The sequence below is a fragment of the Aquila chrysaetos genome, chromosome 1, assembly GCF_900496995.4.
Source record: "Aquila chrysaetos chrysaetos chromosome 1, bAquChr1.4, whole genome shotgun sequence".
NCBI lineage: Eukaryota > Metazoa > Chordata > Aves > Accipitriformes > Accipitridae > Aquila > Aquila chrysaetos.
The window spans coordinates 26,188,181-26,208,199 of record NC_044004.1 but is presented as its reverse complement, the minus strand read 5'-3'; the positions used below and the strand labels follow the sequence as shown (position 1 = coordinate 26,208,199).

The following is a 20,019-nucleotide window of genomic DNA, read 5'->3' as shown; positions in this document are numbered from 1 at the left end:
CTGCTGCCGCCGCTGCCGCCGCCGCTCAGGAGGGGCCGCCGTGTGCGCGGAGCGGAGCGGGCATCGGTGCTCCCCGACGGTGGGGGTCGAGTGCCGGCCGGCAGGGGCGGCGGCATGCGCTATCGGCCTCCGCTATCGGTCTCCTCCTCGCCGCTGCCCCCGAGGGAAGGATGCCGCCGCCGCCTTCTGAGGAGGCGCGGCGATTTCTTCCCGCTCGCCGCCCGCCCCGGCAGACACCTGTCTGCCGCCGCTCGCCGTGTCATGGGCCGGGCGGGTTCCCGGCGGCGCCTGGCGAGAGCGTGAGGAGAAAAGTCTGCAGGCAGAGCCCTGCCGCCGCCCCGCGCCGCTGGCGGGCCCCGGGGCAGCGTTAAGGCGGTTGTGTTGTCACGGCTCCCGCCGCGGGCGGCGCGGCCCTCCCGGCCTCCCCGGCCCGGCCCGGCCTTGTGCCCGCAGCGCGCAGCAGGGGGGAGCCCTGAGGCAGCGGGCCGGGGAAGAGGGTTGAAGGAGTGCCCTCGGGAGGGCTGGGCCGGGGGTCGGGCCGAGGTAGCAGGGGGAAAGTCCGAGGTGTCCCTGAGGAAACAGCTGGCGCAAGGAGCAGCTGACACGTCTTCTGGTGGAGTCCCCGAGCAAAAATAACCGGGGAGGCGGGGGTTCACATGCCTTGAGGATCTGCTCGACCTGCCCATACAGCAGTTCCCATGTGTTTGGGTTTTTTTTTTTCCCCTTATACTCCCTGGAGAAAACTGCAGTTCCTTACACATCTCTCTCCTGGCCCAGCTACTTGCCCTCTTCCCGCCCTCGCTCTTCCCTTGGGGACGCTGCTGCCTCCTCACACCGGACAGGGGGGGAACTTGCAGGCCCGGCAGGCCTAGGAGCAGGCAACTCTGAGGAGGCAGTGTAAGACACTGTTTCTTTTTATGGCTTCTGCTACAAGATTTTAAAAGTAGAGTAAAAGGTGAACGTCAATCCTGTCTAATGGACTGTTACATTTTATCACCGAAGCAAACGGCAAGCCACAGATGTTTCTCTGTCCAGAAATCTAAAATAGGATACCAGTAACCATCCCTGCGAGCCTGAGGTGCACAAAATATGGTATGGAATGGAAGATCGTAGATAGATTTTCAGAGGGGAATATGAGATTGCATTTACAACTGTTGTTTATTCAGGAACTAGAGGCTTTCAAGACATTAAGGTCTATAGAAGGATTTTATAGTGCCTCCTCTTAACGGTGCAGTGCAGGACAATGTACAACATAGATACTTATCTCAACAAATGTCTACTTCTGGTATGGCTGTCATCTGCAAGTACTGTTTATTTATCTCCATTAGTATACATAGCATTTTGACTATTATATACACAGTAAAGAAAGTATAGTCCCAACTGATAAAAAAAACCAACTGGCAACTGTATACAGGTGCATACAGTCCTTTTTCTATGCATGTTTGCTCTTCCCCTGTGGTTTGACTGGAAAAAGTCCATTTTCCTGCAAGAATGTTGTACCATGTGCCATCCGTTCATCGAATTAGGTCGTCTTCAGACCGAAACTTCTTTTTAATGCAATACACAATGCAGTTTTTCAGCTGAGGTTTTCAGCACCTTTTTGAGAAGGACCATTTTGCATTAGGCCTGATTTCTTTTTAATGACTTCTAGTGTGATCTTGGGCCTTCAAAATAATTTAGACATCTAAGTCCCACTGATGTGTCTTAAGTTCCCTTTGAGGAGGTAGGCCGTGGCTTCTCTGTGCCTTAGGATCTCACCTGTAAAATAAAGGTAATAACTCTTCTCCGCCTTTTAGAGCTCACTGATGAAAGTTAGGTTTATGGTGTGCTGAGCTTCGATTGAGTACTATACACAAAAATTATAAAGGTAGTACATAAAATCTCCGGGTTAAATGCCTTATGTCTTTTCAGACAGCTCATAGAAAGAAGCTGAGCTTCTAATATTCAGATTTTGCTCTGGATGGAGTGGAAAACATGACCTTTATCACGTGTCAGAATCCTTTGTGTTCCTGTGAGTATGCTTATATGTTATAGGTAGTAGACATCCAGTAACAGCCACAGTAAAGGGCAATGATTTTGCTTTGTTTGTATCTAGGTTCATTTTCATGGGCTCATTTGAATTACAAATGTCAGAGTCTGTTACTGCAAAAAGCAAATCAAATTATTATGAATTACTGTATCTCTTTTCCATAGTATACCCCACTCCTTCCCCTTGTCCTTAAATAGGCATCTTTAACTTGTCTCACAGTTGTTTCATATTCACCATTTACTGTGTTAATTTTCTCTTTGGTAAAAGATAGATATAGAAAGGGGTTTGGGGGAGTAGAACAGAGTAGTGGCAAGTTTTGCCAGGATTAAAATACTGCATAAAAATCAGTACCTTGTGGAATCAGCGTGTTGGGGTTATCATTGTATACCCCCTATACTGTTTTACACTTTACTGTAGCTTACTGTTTTACAGAAGACTCCGCAGGGTTTTAGGCCAGAACAGGACCACAGACTAGCACTCTCTGAATAGGTGTTTGGGGTTTTGGTTTAGTTTAAGGTTTGTTTGGGGTTTTTTTGTGAAATAAGAAAATGCTTAGAAAAAACGAGAATGTAGCCTCTTTGTGTTTTCAGTGACTTCCATGTCTGACTTTGTAATATATTTTGTAGTATGTTGATAATAGAGTCCTGTGTCTATCCTCTGAATTAAGTTCTCATTAGTCTTTCACCCTTAGAAAAATCCATACATAAAATGTAAAACTGTAGTCTGTTGAACATAGTCAGCTCACTTTTTGAATTACAAAATTTTGTAGTATATCTGATTTCAGGAGATAGTTCTTTCATCAATGCCATCATCAATTTAGTCTTATACCAAACGGTTCTTTCAATAGCAGCTTCCCCAAACTGTCTGCATATTGGTCTATACTTTTGCCTGTTGGTGTTGATCATAACTAATAGAGGGGAGATACAATTCTGGGTATCCACGTGTTGTTTAGTATGTTTGGCATACTGCTTTGAAATTCTTTGGGAAGCAGGAGCAGGAAATATGGTGTATTAAATGAAATTCAAACTATGCAAGATTACTGCAGGAGGAAAGCTTACAGGATCGGTGCCTATAAAGTAAGATCAGTGGTTGTAAGACTTCAGCCCAAGCTCTCAATATGGAAAAACTGTCAATATGCATTAGCAGATGCTAGGGTAACCAAACATCCTAAACACTGTATCATTTCCCATGTAACATGGGAAATATTATCTATCCTACAACCTATATATAGGAAACAGTTCCCGGCATTTTCATGGAAAAGTGGCTATTGTTCATGCACAAATCGCACATGTTGGACTCACTGTACATACAGTACAGTCATTGTGTGCGTGGTTCATCTGTCTGAGACTATGGATGCCCTCCAATCCCAGTATACTGCCTGGGGACTCCGAGATGCTTATGACAGCACTAAGTATGATTAAATTTCTGTTCTTCAAATTAAGATTTTTGGTGATCTTTTTCTCATTTCCATGTTTTCCTTATTTTATTCTGTTCATATCAGTGGGATATTTTTCTATTATAATTACTCAGAGAGAATTTGGAATTATTGAGATTATTCCCTGTGGTTAGAAGACAATGCCATTTTTGAAACTATAACTTTCCAGCATGCAATATTCTGTTCCTTTTTTTGCTGCTTTGTGTCTTGCATAACAAGACTTCCCCCCTCCTCATCTTGGCCTCTTTAGTTTAGAAAAATAAAAAATGTCAGGCTTGATCTTCTCTCATTGTTGCCAGAGGATTTCTTAGCGGAGAGGAGAGCTGTCTCAAGAGATCTGTGTATTGATTTCAAACACTTTAGAAACAGGGGTTGAACCTGTAACATATTTTAAATTCTTATTTTGTTTATTTCATGAGGCATCTGTATGAGGATTAACTTCACAGGCTGTATTAGTATTAGATGGTATACACTTTGCATTTAAATGTTCCTATGCTCATTTATAATAATGCTTTATTTAAAGAGAAATCAGCAACAAATAATATTCATAAAACTAGGTTATTTTAAAATTTAACCCTCGTTTTCCACCAAACTCACACCTGCAGCTCTCTTTCTGTCATCCCAGCTTTTAACAGAGAGGCCTACATGCCAGAAGTTGTCTTTTTTTATCTGTATATCATTTAGCACATTTCAGAGACTACGAATAAATTTAGCCTGCACGTTTATTGTCTGTCATATTGTGTTCCTGTTGTGGCAGCGTTTGGATGACTCAACTCATTCCGAAGATTAGCTTTATCATAAAAATAACTAACTGGTTGTGCAAGTTGACCGAGTTTTTAAGTTGTCATCTTAACTTTCCTGTTCCTCCTATACGTGTCCACGTCCGGTTGTGCGGACAGGTGTAAGAGTGCCCTCTCCTGGGTGGAACTGGGCAGATTGGCTTGCTCGTGGGATACGGATCTCTCTGCTGGGGAGCTCTTTGCCTTACAGAGAGCTCATGGCACCGCTGCTGCCTTGTCCGCTCTTCCCTGTAAAGGTGTTGAGGAAGAACTTGTAGGAGTTCTGCGGGCAGAAACACCTAAAAGAGTTGAACAGAAATTGTTCGGTGTTCCTGGTAGAGAGAGGAGGTATTCGCTCATCATGTCTGCACTTTCCAAATTGTATTCTTCATGTCATTAGCACTTAAATATATATGCTTAAAAAGGCAGTAAGTGTACTAACTAAACATCAGAGTCATCTGAAGTCACTCAGTTTGAATCCATATGATGCAATTCGTCTCACTTAGTGGAGTTAGATCAGAAATCAGCTATTGATTTTACATCAATCAATTTATGGCTTAAACAGGATTTAGCAAAGTTTTCATTAAACAATGCATGTGCAGAAATTTTTTGTAGTTTAATAATAACACCCTATCATTCTTCACTTGTTAAGGGCTTTTATTCGAAATTGACAGGACACCCTGGACTTTTCATTAATTTGGTGGCCTGGTGATATCTTCTAAATTCATGTTACATCTGAACCTGATGTTTTTGGTAGGAAAACCTAGATACAAACAGCCCCAGTGCTTTGAAGTCTGCTAGCAAAATTATTGGTTTTTTAAACTTCCACTTCTTTGTGGAGGAGTGATTTTTCAACTGGTGGTACATAAACCTCGGGGTCTAGGGGCCGTTTCTTGTGGATTCATGAAAGGTAAAAAAAAAGAAGAAAAAAAAGCAGGTTCAGCTGTGACATTGAAAAATTTGGCATCAGCAGACTGACAAGTTGATTACAGGGAACTAAAAGCATTTCTTATAAAGGAAAAGGTGTAAAGCTATGCTCCTTTATTCCTATTACAAAAAAAAGATAGCAATCTTTTTGACAGTCCTCTCAAAAATGAAAGTAAGCTGGGAATACAGAAATAGATTTCACAACCTAACATGGCTATTATTATTAGTTTTATGAGTATTAGAGTTGTAAGGGAAGAGAGGATTTGGCCAATAACATAAAGTATATAGTCACAATGCTACATTGCTGGTATGTTTTCCACTCAGAAACATTTTCTACCCTGAGTGAAGCATTTGTACCATTTTAAAGGATTTTGTTTTACCATCTATTAATGTAATAACTTATAATACATTATCAAATCTATGTAACTTTAATTAAATATGGGAGTCTTCCTTTCATAGATAGGTACAAAAGGGACTTAGAGCTGCCTTAAAAGGGCAGCTGGACAGCTTTTCCTGGCCAGCTGGACTTCATCTTCTCATGTCCTTAGGATTTGTGACTGAATAAGGATCCCTGCTATTTTAATGACTATAGGGGCTGAAATCAGATTCAGGCTGATGCTCAGAAAACCTCCATTTCATAAATGTCATCAGGACTGAAGTATATAGTACCTTGAGGCTGGAAGCTTAAATTTGTTGTTCAGTACAGTGGTAGCCAGGGAAGTACCTAACTGCAGTGAGTAAGTAAGAGAGAAGAAAAAATAGCATTAATATTTTGGAATGATTGCTTGGGGGTGGAGTTAGAGTCTCTCATTAGGGAACTTGAGTTTAGAATTAGAACTGGAACAGCAAATTATTGCGAAGCATCAATTGAATGAATATGGGAATCCAGAATAAATAAATAAAACCACTTTCTGTTAGAGGAAAAGTAAATGCAGTCACAGCCTAGTTGCACAGCTTTGGTAGTGGTCTTTAATTGCTAAAATATCTTCATATTCCTGACAGTATAGATAAGCTAACTGCTGGAAAACTCATTGTGTACAAAGTTGTAGCAGTGCTACATATCAAGGTGCCGCGATTAGATCACTGGTCGGCCCGGACCAGGGAAGAGACAGATAACACACATGGTGTGAGTGCCAACTCCGTCCTTTATTGCGCAGTTAATTCCTTTTATACTAACAACGGTAGGTGGGATTACTGATATGTCACAGGGAGGCAACGACTAGCCTTCTACCTTTCCGTGACATCGCGAGATCTTCCGAACGCTGTACCCTACAAAAGTGGTCCAACTGAGAGCATGTAGATCAAATTTGGGTCTCCAGGATGCTTCCACCTGGCTTCCTGCCTTTTCCTTTGAGGAGACAGACAACACTTATTCAGGGAGTATATGTTGCAAACTGTCCTCCTACATCACTGCTGTGCCTTCTCGGGAGAAAAGGATGAGACTGGACATCTCTTCCTCTTTGTGTATGTTAACCTGAGACATAGAGCCATCAATGCAGGCTGCAGAGAGGTGTATGCAGGATCAAGCTCCTGCAGGCAGTAGTGTTACACAGTACATGTGGTCCCAACTCAGAAAAGGTTTCCAGCTATAAGAGACTAGGGATCAAAGATGTATGAATAACCACAGTATAATACAAGAATATATGCAGTAAAATCAGAAACCTACTAGAAGCCAAATCACAGAGAGAACATACTCCAATATATTTTGCATCAGCAGTTGTTATGAATCCCTTCAATGGTGTCTCTGTTTTTTAAAGCACAAGACTTTTGGGGGATCCTGAAAGGTAGGAAAATATCATTCCTTTTAATAAAATAGAAATCTGGAGCTCTTGAATTCATCTATTATTGCTTGATCTAGCAATTTCAGGATTCTGAGGCTTTTTGAAAATTCTAACTAGAATTGGAACTTATTTATAATGATGGCCATCTTGCTAAACTACAGTATAATCTGTCATGACAGGCACCAAATCCACAACTGATGGAAGTCTTTTGGACCTGTCTACCATAAAAATTTACAAAATAGTGAAGTTTGTCAGAGATCATCCAGAAAGAGCTCAATCATGACAGATGGGTAATTTATCAAGCCGTATTGCTGTTGATACAATCCTAAAATATCTGCATTTTGGAGACTAGAACAATTTTGTATTAGGAAAAAAACCTTTTCTATTGATCTTACTACAGTAGAATAATAATTTGGGGCTAAATCATTAAGTCTAAATCACTAGTCACTGTTTAGAGCACAGTCATGTTAAAAAGTTAATTGAACTGCATTTGAAGTCATAGAAACCAGTAAGGACCAATTCAAGAATACAAATTAAGACAAGCTGATTTTGTCATTTTCCTAACCTGATTGCCTCCAGTTTGGCCATGTGGCTAGAAAGAACATAGGATCTGGCAAGTTATTAGAGGAGAACATTGAGGATAAAGTTAGGTTAAAGAAACAAGGCTCAAATAGTGTTCTGTTAATGTATTGAGTAACGTACAGTTTCCCTGAACACAGCAAAAGCAAGCAATTTCTCTGGTCTTTGGATCTCTGTCAGGCACAATGTTTCACAGAACCGTATCTAGAAAATCCCTACTATTCTGTGTGTCTTTCAATAGTAGCATATGCCTTTGTTTAGGCGGAAGATCTGGTTTAGATGGAAGGAGTTTCTTGTCTTGTACATTTTGTCAAATGAGGGCTAGCAATTACAGCAGTTTCACTGATGTATAACCCATCTCATAAAATTCCCTATTACAGCTTTCCCATCTTCCTGACAGAGTGCAGAGATCACACGGTAAATTGGAAGTTGTCACCTTTTAAAAAGCAGTATTCTAGACTGTATCTTTCTTTCCCCAGTTAGAGGTTAGTCATGCTGGGAGATATTCAGTCATGCTGTATGATTGTCTCTCAGGATTTTACAGATCCTAACTTTTAGTCCTAGGAATGTTGTGACGTTACACTGTTGGTCCCTTCCCCAAACATACAGCAGACATAAAAGATATTAACACTGAGTAGTGTATATATAGTGTCTTCCTGCACAGATATTTCTAGGTGTCTTACTATTCCTGTATTTTAATATCACCCATCCCAAATAATTTTACTTCCACTGAAATTGTGGTGAAAGTGCTCTGCAGATGTACCTACTCCTGGGTTCCCTCTTCAGTGCCACAGTATCACAGAACCACAGCATGGTTGAGGTTGGAAGGGACCTCTCAAGATCATGTAGTCCACCCCTCCTGTTAAAGCAGGGTCAGCCAAAGCAGGTTGCCCAGCAGGACCACGTCCATTTGGGTGCTGTATATCTCTAAGGATGGAGACACCACAGCCTTTCTGGGCAACCTCTGCCAGTGTTTAGCCACCATCAGAGTAAAGAAATATTTTCTTATGTTCAGCTGGAACGTCATGAGTTTCAGTTTGTGCCCAGTGCTCTTGCCCTGTCACTGGGCACCACTGTGGAGAGTCTGGCTCCCTCAGGAACTTCTCTACAGAGGAGTTGAACTTATGCTGTAACACAACACTGGCTTCAAATCTTTCTTTTTTTTTCAGTAATTACCTCCATCCAGTTTTAGAGACAACATCTATGTCCCATTTTGACCTTGGTAGCTTAACATAAAGTGACCACAAGAACCCATTTAAACACTGAAAATGTAAATTCACACTCTTGAACACTGAAATGGTTTCCCTTCATCTGTGCAGTTGTTTTCCCAAATTTGTAAACTGTGAATTGTGAGCTGAATACTACAGAATTCTTTTTTTTTTCCTGGCCTTGCAGTGTTATCAATTTCTGTAAATCCTAATTTTCTTTCTTATACCAAACCACTTGCAGGGTTTACAGCTTGTGTTCAACAGGTTTGGCATACTGCAGCAAACGTCCAGCTGCATCATACCACATCCTCAAACAGCAAATGTGCATGAGCTAAAACCCTTGCATTATGTTCACACTGATCTTGGCCAGCTGAGAAAGCAGTCTTTTCTAGTTCACTTGTCAATACGCATGTTCTAAGATCCAAAATGAAAAGCATGGTTGAATGTGCTACAGAAACCAGAATATCACTTACAGTGATAACAGATCAGATTCTTTTCCAACAATTTGATTTAGTTCTCTGTAGTCCATACAGAGATGCTGCCACGTTTTATGTGATAGAATACTGATCTCCAAGGACTGACTGGCAGAGTTATGCTTTTTGATACACCTCTTCAGTGATGCATGAAATGTCTTCTCTCTTTGTTCTCTCTTTTTTCTTGGTAAATAATGCCTTGGCTTTTTAATGGATAGTTACTCTTAAATTTCAGTCATACACTGAGTGCTAAATACCAGCTGCAAAACTGCATATATCCATTTCAGATCAGAGTAATTCCCAGTTCCTGACCAGAAAAGTTTAACTCCTTGCTGCTTCTTAGTTAGATGTAGTAAAGTGTTCCAAAAAAATCCTTTGGGGTCTTATTTTCATTTCCTTCTCTCACATTTCCTTCTGCACTAACATTCATCAAATCTACTGGCTTGCATTTTGTGCCTGTGGTTCGTCTATTAGATACGGCTTCTTCTATTAGATGTTCATTTGGAAAATGAACAGGGATTCATTTTTATTTCAAGTCTGTGAGAACTGTAACAGTTGAGGGTTCTGACTCATGTTCAGAGGCAGTTTCAGACTGAATGCTGAAATGGCTCTGAACACAGATAGAGGGTGACACAAGATGTGTTTTTCCCAAGTGGCAGCAATTTTCAGATTAATATAGCAATGTTAGCTGCTGGTAAGTTTATGGCTGCAGATAGCTTATGGCTGTGAACTACAGTTGCTTAGGAAGCAGTTCGCACTGTTTCTCATCTTTTCTTTGCAAGAAAGCCACCACAAGTGTGCAGCTGCTATTACAGTTTCTGTCCCAGAGGAAAATGAATTTCTTAAGGTTACCAGTGTTGGTTCACTTAGACCGCATTTTTAGAGGGGATTTCCCAAAGTATTTGCAAAATATGTTCCTGACGCTGATTGCGTAATTATCAATCACAATGAAATTTAGCGGAGCTTTGCCTCACTAACATGTGTGGTTACTGAGAAATTAGTGTCCTAATTCTACAGATCTATTTCAGCCTAGTTCAGATGGTATATCTTTACCAGTGAGTGTTACCATTAACAATTGGGGGGTTCAGATCTTAATCCTCTATTTGTAAATGTTTTTTGCAAGCCTAATCTTGTAAGTGTCCCAGTTGGTCTGCTTGCATTTCATAGTTACTCTAAGTTACCAGTCGATATTCTAGTTAAGTGTAAAATAATACTTGTCATCCCCTCAACTTCAGACTTCCTTCCTCCATTTCCTAGTTTGGAAAACTTCATTGAACACCTGTGATCTGGCAGCATTGCAGCAATCATTTGTGATCATTTCCCCTGGACTGTGGCTAATTTATCTCAAAGTCTGTGTTGGTGTGTTGATGCTTCAGGAGCACAAAAGCCCTCCATAGATCCTCTGACAATTTCAGTGGAGTTTCTTCTTTCCACCGAGCCATATTTTTTCTGTGAGTCCTGACAGCTTAGGTTGTGGTTGGATGTTCATTAAGCTTGTATCTGTACATTAACAGAAAATCTGGCAGTATAAATTTGGTTCAGTGGTGATCACATGACTAAATTTGTGTTAAATTAACCCAAGTACACAATATAGTCTTTGTGCCAGCTAATTCACAGGCTTGCTGCCTAGTATCCCAAAGTGCTTTGCAATTCTCTGGTGCTTTGTGAGATGCCAGCCCAGCTGAATTCTAGGAATGTTTGTGAGTGAGCAACTTTTCTAAGGACTTGGCTTCTTTTTTCCAGAATTAGATCCCTCTTTCCAAAAACGCAGTGCTGCTGCTGCTGCCAAAAGGCCACTCCTACCTTGCTACTGCAAGGGTACTTTATGATCTTTTCCCTTCCACTTCCTGGATGCCATTTTCAGACCATGCTGCAGACGTCTTCCAAGTGGCTCTTTAGTGTCAAAATTGGCAGTAGAGTTTCATGTAGATTCCTTCTGGGAATAGCATTAACTACTCATTTTGGACTGCATATAAGAGAAGAGGGAGCAGACAGAAAAGGAGTTAGATTAAGAGGATTTGCCCCATTTCTAGGCCATTTTTCAGATCTGATGAAACTGCATGAATTGCAGATGAATTTCTACTCCACAACATATCTGGATGTGAGCGATACAATGCCTAGTGGCATGAGTTATGCAGCAAAGATGAGAAGAACGTCAGCAGAAAGAGAACTTCAGAATGCGAAAAGTAATGTTCTTGGGTATCTGTAAACAAACTCATCCATTATTTGGCAAGTTAGATCACCAGCACGACTCCTGCTTTTCCATTGTCTATCAGGGTAGAAAAATTGAAAGCTAACACTGTGATGTGGAATGTGACATCTGTCTGTTGCTTTATAAAGTGCCCAATCCACAGTACTTTCAGATGACGGATGTAGAGAATGTCATAGTAAGTTTTGCTCAACTCCCACCCTACTCCATTGTACAGCATTATTGGTGGAAGGAACATTACCATCTTCTGCCCTTCAAGCAGAGTTGTTTTCATAGTTTTAGCTTGGCAGTGGGCAGCACAATTCTTTTTAGCATGCCAAAATCAATGGATTTACTATTCTGTCCTTGTTACTAGCTGATCTTGAATGCATCTCATGCCTTTGTTCATAAAGTAGCCTAAGTCATCACTGTTTTCATCATAGTTTGACTGCCAGAAAGGAGACTTCATAGAGTGAGTCTGAAAACAGCCTCCATATCAGGATCTCATTTTACTGCTGTATCATGCACTAAATTTGTGAGTGTAAGGGGGAGCAGATGGCTGAAGCCTGGGAGTAGGAAGCTGAGATAGAATCAGTGCCTGCTATGGCTTGTTCATTTGCCCGTGGGAACCAGGAGGGCCAAATTCTGAGGGATGCTCTGGCAGAATGTTTTATGCAAAATACCTAGCTACTTTCTGCTTATATATATGTACTTGCTGATTTGAAAGCAATAAACTTATGCATTGTTTCTCTTGTTCCTGGTCTATACTTTCTGTAGCTCCTATTGCCTGCCCCTCTTCCTTGACAGTTCATACTCTGAAGTTTCATCCATGATGATCACCCTTTCCCAAATCCATGCTTCATTAGGCCCGTATTTCCAAGAACGCCAATGGAAACGTACATTGAACAAAGGAAAATAATCAGAAAAATAATTGCCATTTTGCTGTCAAAAAGACAGTGCAAATAATGCAGAATACAATACTGAAAAAAAGCTCAGCTTTTTACTGAGCCCAGTCATGTAAAACTATTTACAGATATGCAGAACTTTGCAGTAAAAACATGGGGGGAAGAAAAAAGAGTAGGGAGAGGGAGCTGCTTCCTGTGAGTGCTTGCATCTCACCCAGAGGGCTGGCTGGCCAGCCAGATAGTGCTGTTTGCACGCCTCATCAAGGGACAATTTCAAGAGATTACCAGACGTGATACGAGTTCCTGGATGGGGCGATGTAAGAAATGAGCCAGAAAGATGTGATGCGCTGAGTTTTAAGAAGGCTGATTCAAAGTAAGAGGAAGACGACACAGGTCTGGCTGCAAGTGCCATCATCGCATACTGCTTTCTTGTAGATCACCCACTCATCATCCCTGTCAGCTCCTGCCTCTCCTCCACAGACTCTTTGCAGGTTCATATTATTTCTGACAAGGCATCTGAGACTGCCTGTCCAGTTCACTTAGTCTTGCCCTTCCAGTTCTAGGATTGTTCAAATTCAGTTCTCCAGAAATCAATCACTATGAGACTCTCTTCTCAGTTCCAGCAGTTGCCCCAAGTGTGCTTGCCGTCCTTTTAGCAATGGCAGGCTGTTTGGCTTTACCCACAGGCAAGAAAATACAAGTGGTCAGTGTTTCTGCCTCTGCTTGATAGGAGGAAGCTTCCTCTCCACTATTGTGTGGTTGCCATTGCTCTCCTCTCTTCTTTGAGCCAGAACTAGTGGTAAGCTGTGTCTGGTTTAGGGATTTCAGGATCTCAGATCCATTTTCTAGAACAACAACTAGCCCTGTGTGCTTGGTGTGAGACACAGATAGGCAAGGTTGCTTAATGGTGTTGGGAAGCTGTCTCTGCTTGCTTCTAGGATGGCTTGTTCCCTGATGAAGGGTTAGGAGGATGGCTGAGGGAGAGGTGGGAGGAAGCATGCAGCTAACAGTTGATCATTCTGCTTATGACCACCCTCTGACACTGTTGTCTTGGACAGCTTTGTGTTTGGCCAGGGCAGCCAAAGTATACTTCAAGCCAAGTGTACCTTGGTGTTGCTGATGTTCATGATTCCTGTTGCACTCTAAACCCCTGGACAGGCTGTCAGGAAACCTGTTCTCCCAGGAAACATTGTAGGGATGTAGTTTCGTATTTCCAAATGAAAGATAAATTTTAGCATCCTTGGTGCCTTACCAGAGGCTCAGTTCCCTGGATTGAGAAAGACGAGACAACATGAGCTCTGCATATTTTAGCTTTTTTTGTGTGGTGGCCTGGCTTTGTGTCAGTGCCCCGATTCGCTTTTCAGTACTGCCACTGTTTAGTTGGGTGCCAACACAAGAGAAAGGGCTGAAACGTGGGAAGGGAGAGGCAAGATCCACAGCAAGTCAGGACTGCGTGGCATGGCTAGGCAAAGGTAGCCTGCCTGCTGCCTCTCAGGAAGCGGAATGGTTATGTCCAGGGCCAGCCCTAAATGAGCAGAGTTAGCCTACCTGCCTCTTACAGGGAGAGGTGGCTCTGCACACCGATGATGGCTGGATGTGCAAGGCTGCCAACTGGCAACGCACCCGAGACTTGGCAGAGTAAGGTAGGCTTAACAGCCAAGGCTAGAAAAAAAACTTTCAGAAAAACAATGTAGCCATGAAAGGAGGCTTGAAAGCCCCATGACAACAGCAAAGAGTGATGAGAACAACCAAGCTTGTCCCCATATGTGGGCCATATCAGACTGTATGAGGCACTGGTGCCATGAGGAAGTACGGACTTGTGAGAACTCACAACTTCCATCCAACCTTCCTTTCTCACTGTAATTGTAGCATCGTCCTTGTTTTCTGGCTTGAAGGAGGTAAGCCACCCTTGGAAATATCGGAGGAGAAGATTTTCTTTCCTGTGTAATCCCTGTTGCATTACAGCATGGTATCACTGTCCCCAGGACAGGATGTGGTCCACCTTTCCATATGGGAGCATGACACCCCAGCTCCTTGGCTAGGCACAGGTAAACCCAACTGGCTGACGTAAGCAGCCGTGATCAGAAATTTTCCTTTCTAACTTCATTCCACAGCATCTAAACGCATATTTTGAGGGATGCTTTAATTGCCGAGAAGCCTTGTGAGTCACGGGCTCCTAAAGAGGCTTCAGACTACTAGTAGAGAAACTACACTGTAAATTCCCTCATACTCCGGAGGTGATGGCTGGGGGCCAAGCAAGCAAAGCGACCGTATTTCTGACGGGGGCGCAGACCCCTGGCCGCGGGGGGCTGTGGCAGACCCACACGCACACCAGGCCCCAGAGGAGCTACTTTCCTCGCCCCTTCTCAGCGCTGACTTACTGGGGCTTTACTGAAGGCCGACGCGTTGCTTGAAAATGACACCGCCCGGCACGCCGAGCTACGGCGGCCGCGTACCCTCCGCCCGCGCAGCGCCCGAGCCTGCCTCAGCCGGGCAGCGAAGGCCGGGTCCCGGCTGCCCCTGCCCGGCGAGCAGCCCACAGGCGGCGCGGCGCGGCGCTGCGCGGGCGGCCCACGGGCTCCCGTGCCGGGGTGGCAGCCGCCCCGCGGAGGGCCGGGCCGGGCCGGGCCGCGCCGCCGAGGGGCGTGCGCGGAGGGCGGGAGCCGCGCGGCGCCGCCCCGGCCCCGCCGCCGCCGCCGCCGCCGGGAGCCGGCAGATCCGGGTCTCGTGGCGCGGGCGGACGTGTGAGCCGGCCCGAAGCAGCGGGGCCGAGCCGCGGGGCCGCCTCTGCCAGCCCGGCCGCCCTGCCCCTGCCCCTGCCCCCGCGCCCGCCCGCCCGAGCCGCGCAGCCCTGCCGCAGCCCCTCCGCGCCCCCGCGACGGCGGCCAGAGCACGGTGAGCGAGGGTGAGGGGCGGGGGGGGGGCGCCGCGGCGGGGAAGGGGAGGGCGCGGGCCGGCCGCGGCCAGGCAGAGCCGGGCCGGGTTTCCGCGGACACCCCCGCCCGTCCCTCCGGCCGGCCGGCGCGGAGCGGAGCGGCCCGCGGGGGGTGGCCGCGGAGCCTGCGGAGCCCCCGGTGGGGGCTGCGGGGGTAACTTCAAGCCTGTTGAAGTGCAGAAACGTCCCCGCTGCCGGGCGCTTCGCCGGGTGCTCGGGAAGGTAAACACCGGGAGAGCCGGAGCCGTTCCGCTCGCGATTAGGCAGCACTCTTCTTTTTCAAACCAGTGCAACGTCCGCCCGTCTTCTTTAGAGCTGGTCTGGTTTGGGTTTTTCTGGTTGTTGGGGGGTTTAGTGCAAAGTGGCACTCTTCTGTCGATTCTTTTTTTTTTTTTTGTAAAGGCTCTCAGTCTGATACTTTGAGCTAAAGGGTTTTAGTTTTCTCTCTGTAAAGAAGCTGGAAGTGGCACACTGACACCAGGGTACGTGCTCCCAGGCTGCTCCCCGCTTTTTGAAAAGCGCGTGCAACTAAAGCGGGAGAAATTGAACAACATCTTGTGAAAGATAATCTCAGGAAAAGGACAGCGTCACACTGCCGTTGTTTTATTAAAGATAGGATTCCTGCCAGGAACTCTTCATATGTGTGCTCCAAGATGTGATTCGTAGCAGATTGCAGTGGGGACGGGGTATGTTGGCCTCGGAGACCACAAGATATCATCCATGGTCATTCCTCCGCAGCTGTCACCGTGCCGGCTTCCCCAGATGTCCTGCCCTGCAGCTCAGCCGCTGCCTTCCATGGCAGCTCTGAGGCCTCAGCTAACCACCGCTTCTACATGAATGTGGCACATGACCTACATCAAAAACTTTTGTTTCCTGGCAAACACCTGTTTGTCTAGTCAGTCTTCAGGATTGTCTTTTAGATTATAGATCAGTTGGTGTAGGGACTGTTTGTGTTGTATGCTGGCTGAACATCCATGTCTATACATATAGGTGAGTCTTGAAAACCATCTCCAGTTTTTAGAGGTGAGGACATCTAACTTTTTTGGTCTTAAAAACTTATTATGTTAATGTTATTACTGTGCCTGCTGGGGAAGGTACATATCTGCAGTGAGCATTAGCGGCTTACATCTTAGAAGTCTTTACATGCTTAGCTTTTAGAGTCCTATCCACTTTTACTCATTCCTGTTCCTTTCCAAAAGCAGACATCAGCTGGAAAAAATCAAATTGAGAAAAAAAGAAGAAATCAATCTTACTTTTGATTTCTTCCTATATACAGTGAGAGAGAATAAATCCTTGATAATTCCATCTAATTCTTGTGACCTGTCGAGATGAAAGAAATCAAGCTATTGTTGTTGATCATTGATTTAAGAAAGTGACCATGTCACTGACAGCGTGGCTTCAAATGGTAGAAGCAGTTGGCAAAATAAAAGTGACTGTAGTGTTAGCAGTACATTAGTCCATTCAGTCCTGAGCGCTGTTCCTTCCCTTGCCACTGAGGTGGGCGAGTCCAACCTCTGGTTCTTTTTGCCCCGTTTTGTAAAATATGAGATTTACAATTTTTGCCTAACTCTAGAGTGGTATTGAGTTCGGTATTTTAAGTGGTTTAAGATTATTTTGTGTAAGGTGCTAAACAAGTGCGAAGCCGTACTGGATGTGTTATTGGTCATTCCACAAAGTATTGTTGCGTGTGCTTCTCTGGCGGGCAGGGACATCCCTGACCCACTCAGGACCATAAGCCCGGAGGGTTTGCTTTAGAACTGAGATGGTGGTAACAGCCATTCTGTAGCTCTGGGTGGATCTTATTTTAGCCTGGCCGGATATTATTTTGCTGACTATAGAAAGAAATATAACGAACATGGTTCTATGAAATTCCTTATACCGTGCATGTTGTGATGCTTTTGCAGCACCTTAACCCCAACCACAATCAAGTCCATTAAGTCCAAAGTGCGTGGCCCCATTACATGGGCAACATTCTGCAGTCCATGTTCTTCCCTCGTTCTAAGGGAAAAATAAGAATAATACACTTGTTGTTAAAGAACTAGTCTACATAAAAACAATTTCAAAATGCATTATGGTTTTAATCACTTTGTAACTATTGTACCTGCTTTCAAAAGGTTGGTATTTGGTTTTAGAGAAAGTTAGTTTCTAACTGACTTCTTGTTTTGTTACTAACTTCTCAGTTTCTACTTTCATATATTTAGACTTCAGAATTAGTGATATGTGAATGTTATTTGCATAACAGATGTGTAATAATACAAAGTCTATGTTTGTGTTTCAGAATTTTCCCTCCTACATATTTTAGGTACTTGACATACATTCTTAAAGACCAAATTTTGTCTCTGCTGAAGTTTGTGATAGCAGAATTGGGCCTAACAACATCATGAGTCTTCACAGGGCCAGTACAATGAAAGTAGCAAGATCCTCTTTCTCTTCTTATAAGCGCGTATGAATGGAGGTGGTGTATGGTGCCCTGATAACCAAGTATGAGATTCTTACTATGTATGTTTTGAAGATTTATCAGATTACTTATCACAATAAATACAAAAATATTTTGGCAGATGCATTTATACATAGAAAAATCGATGTCATCTGCCCATATTCTGCTTGGGAAGCAAATCGGAGAGCCCATGACCCTGCTTTGCATACATGCTATTACAGACATGCTTTGCATACATGCATTTACATATGTGCTATTACGCTTGATGTTAAGTACGCTTTCCATTTTAACATCCTAGGTTATAGATTCAATTTATTAATATGTAAAGATCTATGTAGCTGTTAACGAGACATCTGACTCTACAAGGCACTGAGTACTTCCTGGAAGATCTAAGTGCTCCCAAGTCCTCTACAGGTACAGTGGAAGCTAAGAAAACTTTGTAAGGTTATACCACAGAACCAAATTTTGCAGTCCTTGTTCAATTAAAAAAAAAAAAAAAAAAAAGGAATTATTTTCCCAGAATAGCTCCTTCAGCTTGCATGCCTTGACTCACCAACAGCTAGCTTCCCCAGTTCCCAAAGAGCCTCATTTGAAGAAAGACTCCTTAGCTCCTCATTATGAAGGAATACAGTCAGGGATATGGGAAGGATCAGTCTGTGTTAGCTGTGTTAGTCTTAACTTCTGCTGGAGTTTAGTAGCAGTGCAGTGGAGGAGTATGGTCCTATCCTCCTCTTTCCATCCCACCACCTATTCCACCGTATTGGCTGGGGCTGGGGCAAGAAAAAAGTTCCTTAGCGATGATTGATATGGCTTTTCATGAAATATTTGAAGATGCTCGTGGAGCAGCCTCTGGCACGATTGGGTGGTTGTACGTTTGCATGGTTATTAATTGACAAATACGCTTCAGAGGCTTTAGTCAAAGTGTCTAGCTGGTATTTTTATAGATAATGGAACAAATTAGTCCCATTTGGGTGGGAACAGATAGAATTACACTTGATAAAAGTTTTCCTCATTAAGATTGGTTCTGATTCTTCTGCAGCTCTGCATGCATTAAAAACCATGGCTTTCTGGAGCTAAATATAGTTTCATTCTCTACTTTATAAAACTGCTAGACAAATGTCAGATCCAAAGCACTGAGCTCTCCTAGGAAAGAAAAGATTTTTATCAGAATGAACAGAAAAGCTGTACAAAAATGTAACACCAACCATTTACGTGATATAAGCAGCTGCGATACTTTATTTGTTGAATCTTTGTCAAATACAGACCTCTAGTAATAGAGCTTTGGTCTTTTTTTGTTCCTATATTCACATGTATATGTTCGTATATTTCCTGTCAGTTAATCATAAAAGCTTTACTTTTAGCAAGGCAATATTTTTAGAGAACTTGATAAAATAGTTTATGTCAGTTTTCATCCATTAAAAAGTTAGTTTATGGAAAAAACAGCTGTCCAAATGAAATTACATGAAGATGTGAAGTTGGGGGTTAGCTCTTCAAATACTTGGACTAAATCAAGTGTGAAACACAGCTTCCTGGTGTGAGTGGCCTTAGTTTAACAAGAATTCCTGTGCGAGTGGTTACGGTGTCGTTAGGGGCTCATCACTTTCATATCCAGGTGACACTGATGGCACCTGTCATTAAGCACCCCTATTTGAAAAGACTAGATAAAGCTTTTATCAGCGGGCACCATGAAATACAGAAATATTCTTATATAGAGACTTTTCTTGAGCCATGGAGATTGTCGGATGCTTCAGTTTCAAGTCAGTACCTAGAACAAAAGTGTCTAAAGATGAAAAATACCTTCTTTCCTGTGGGAAAACTGTGGAGCTGAAGGTGAGATGTGTGTTGCAGACTAATCCTGATCCCGTGAAATAGTACCATAGATTTTCCTTGTGCAAATTAATGTAACATATTTAAAAATCTGTTGCTAGTAGGTGCAGGGGAGACTTGTATAATTTGCATAGCACTTTCCTTTTTGATAACCTAAACTAATCTGTGAGTGCTGAATTAGATGGATGTTATTCTCTGGTAAAAACTGGGTCGTCTTTTAGCTAAACATATGTAAATAACCAAGCCCAGAAATCCTGTTAATTGCTACAAATTCCCTCTGGTATAAGTACTGATTAAAAATATTCTAATTGATAAGCTTCAAATTGTTTACTGCAGGTATATAGAAAACCTGATTCAACTTCCATTGAAGTCGAAGACAGGCACCCGCTAGCTTCAGATAAAATTTGATCTGGCCTAAAGGGGTTAGCAGTAGGGCTGCCAGGGAATAGAGCTGCTTTCATCTGAAAATTGAAAATCCTGCTATCTTTCTCAGCATGCTGCTACCCTGCTAAATCT

General features: G+C 43.3%; 1 protein-coding gene across 2 annotated transcripts in view; it reads left to right on the top strand.

The window, feature by feature from the left end:
* Window positions 1-14,987: 14,987 nt before the first annotated feature.
* The window catches only part of SMIM14 (small integral membrane protein 14), a 42,920-nt gene continuing 37,888 nt past the window's right edge, over window positions 14,988-20,019 (top strand). The window contains exon 1 of one of the 2 annotated variants that reach the window (XM_030024979.2): window positions 14,988-15,199. The gene's annotated coding sequence lies outside the window, so the exon portion shown is untranslated. Of the gene's footprint in view, window positions 15,200-15,351; window positions 15,462-20,019 lie in introns of those variants that run through there. The other variant, XM_030024989.2, reaches the window with a different exon arrangement.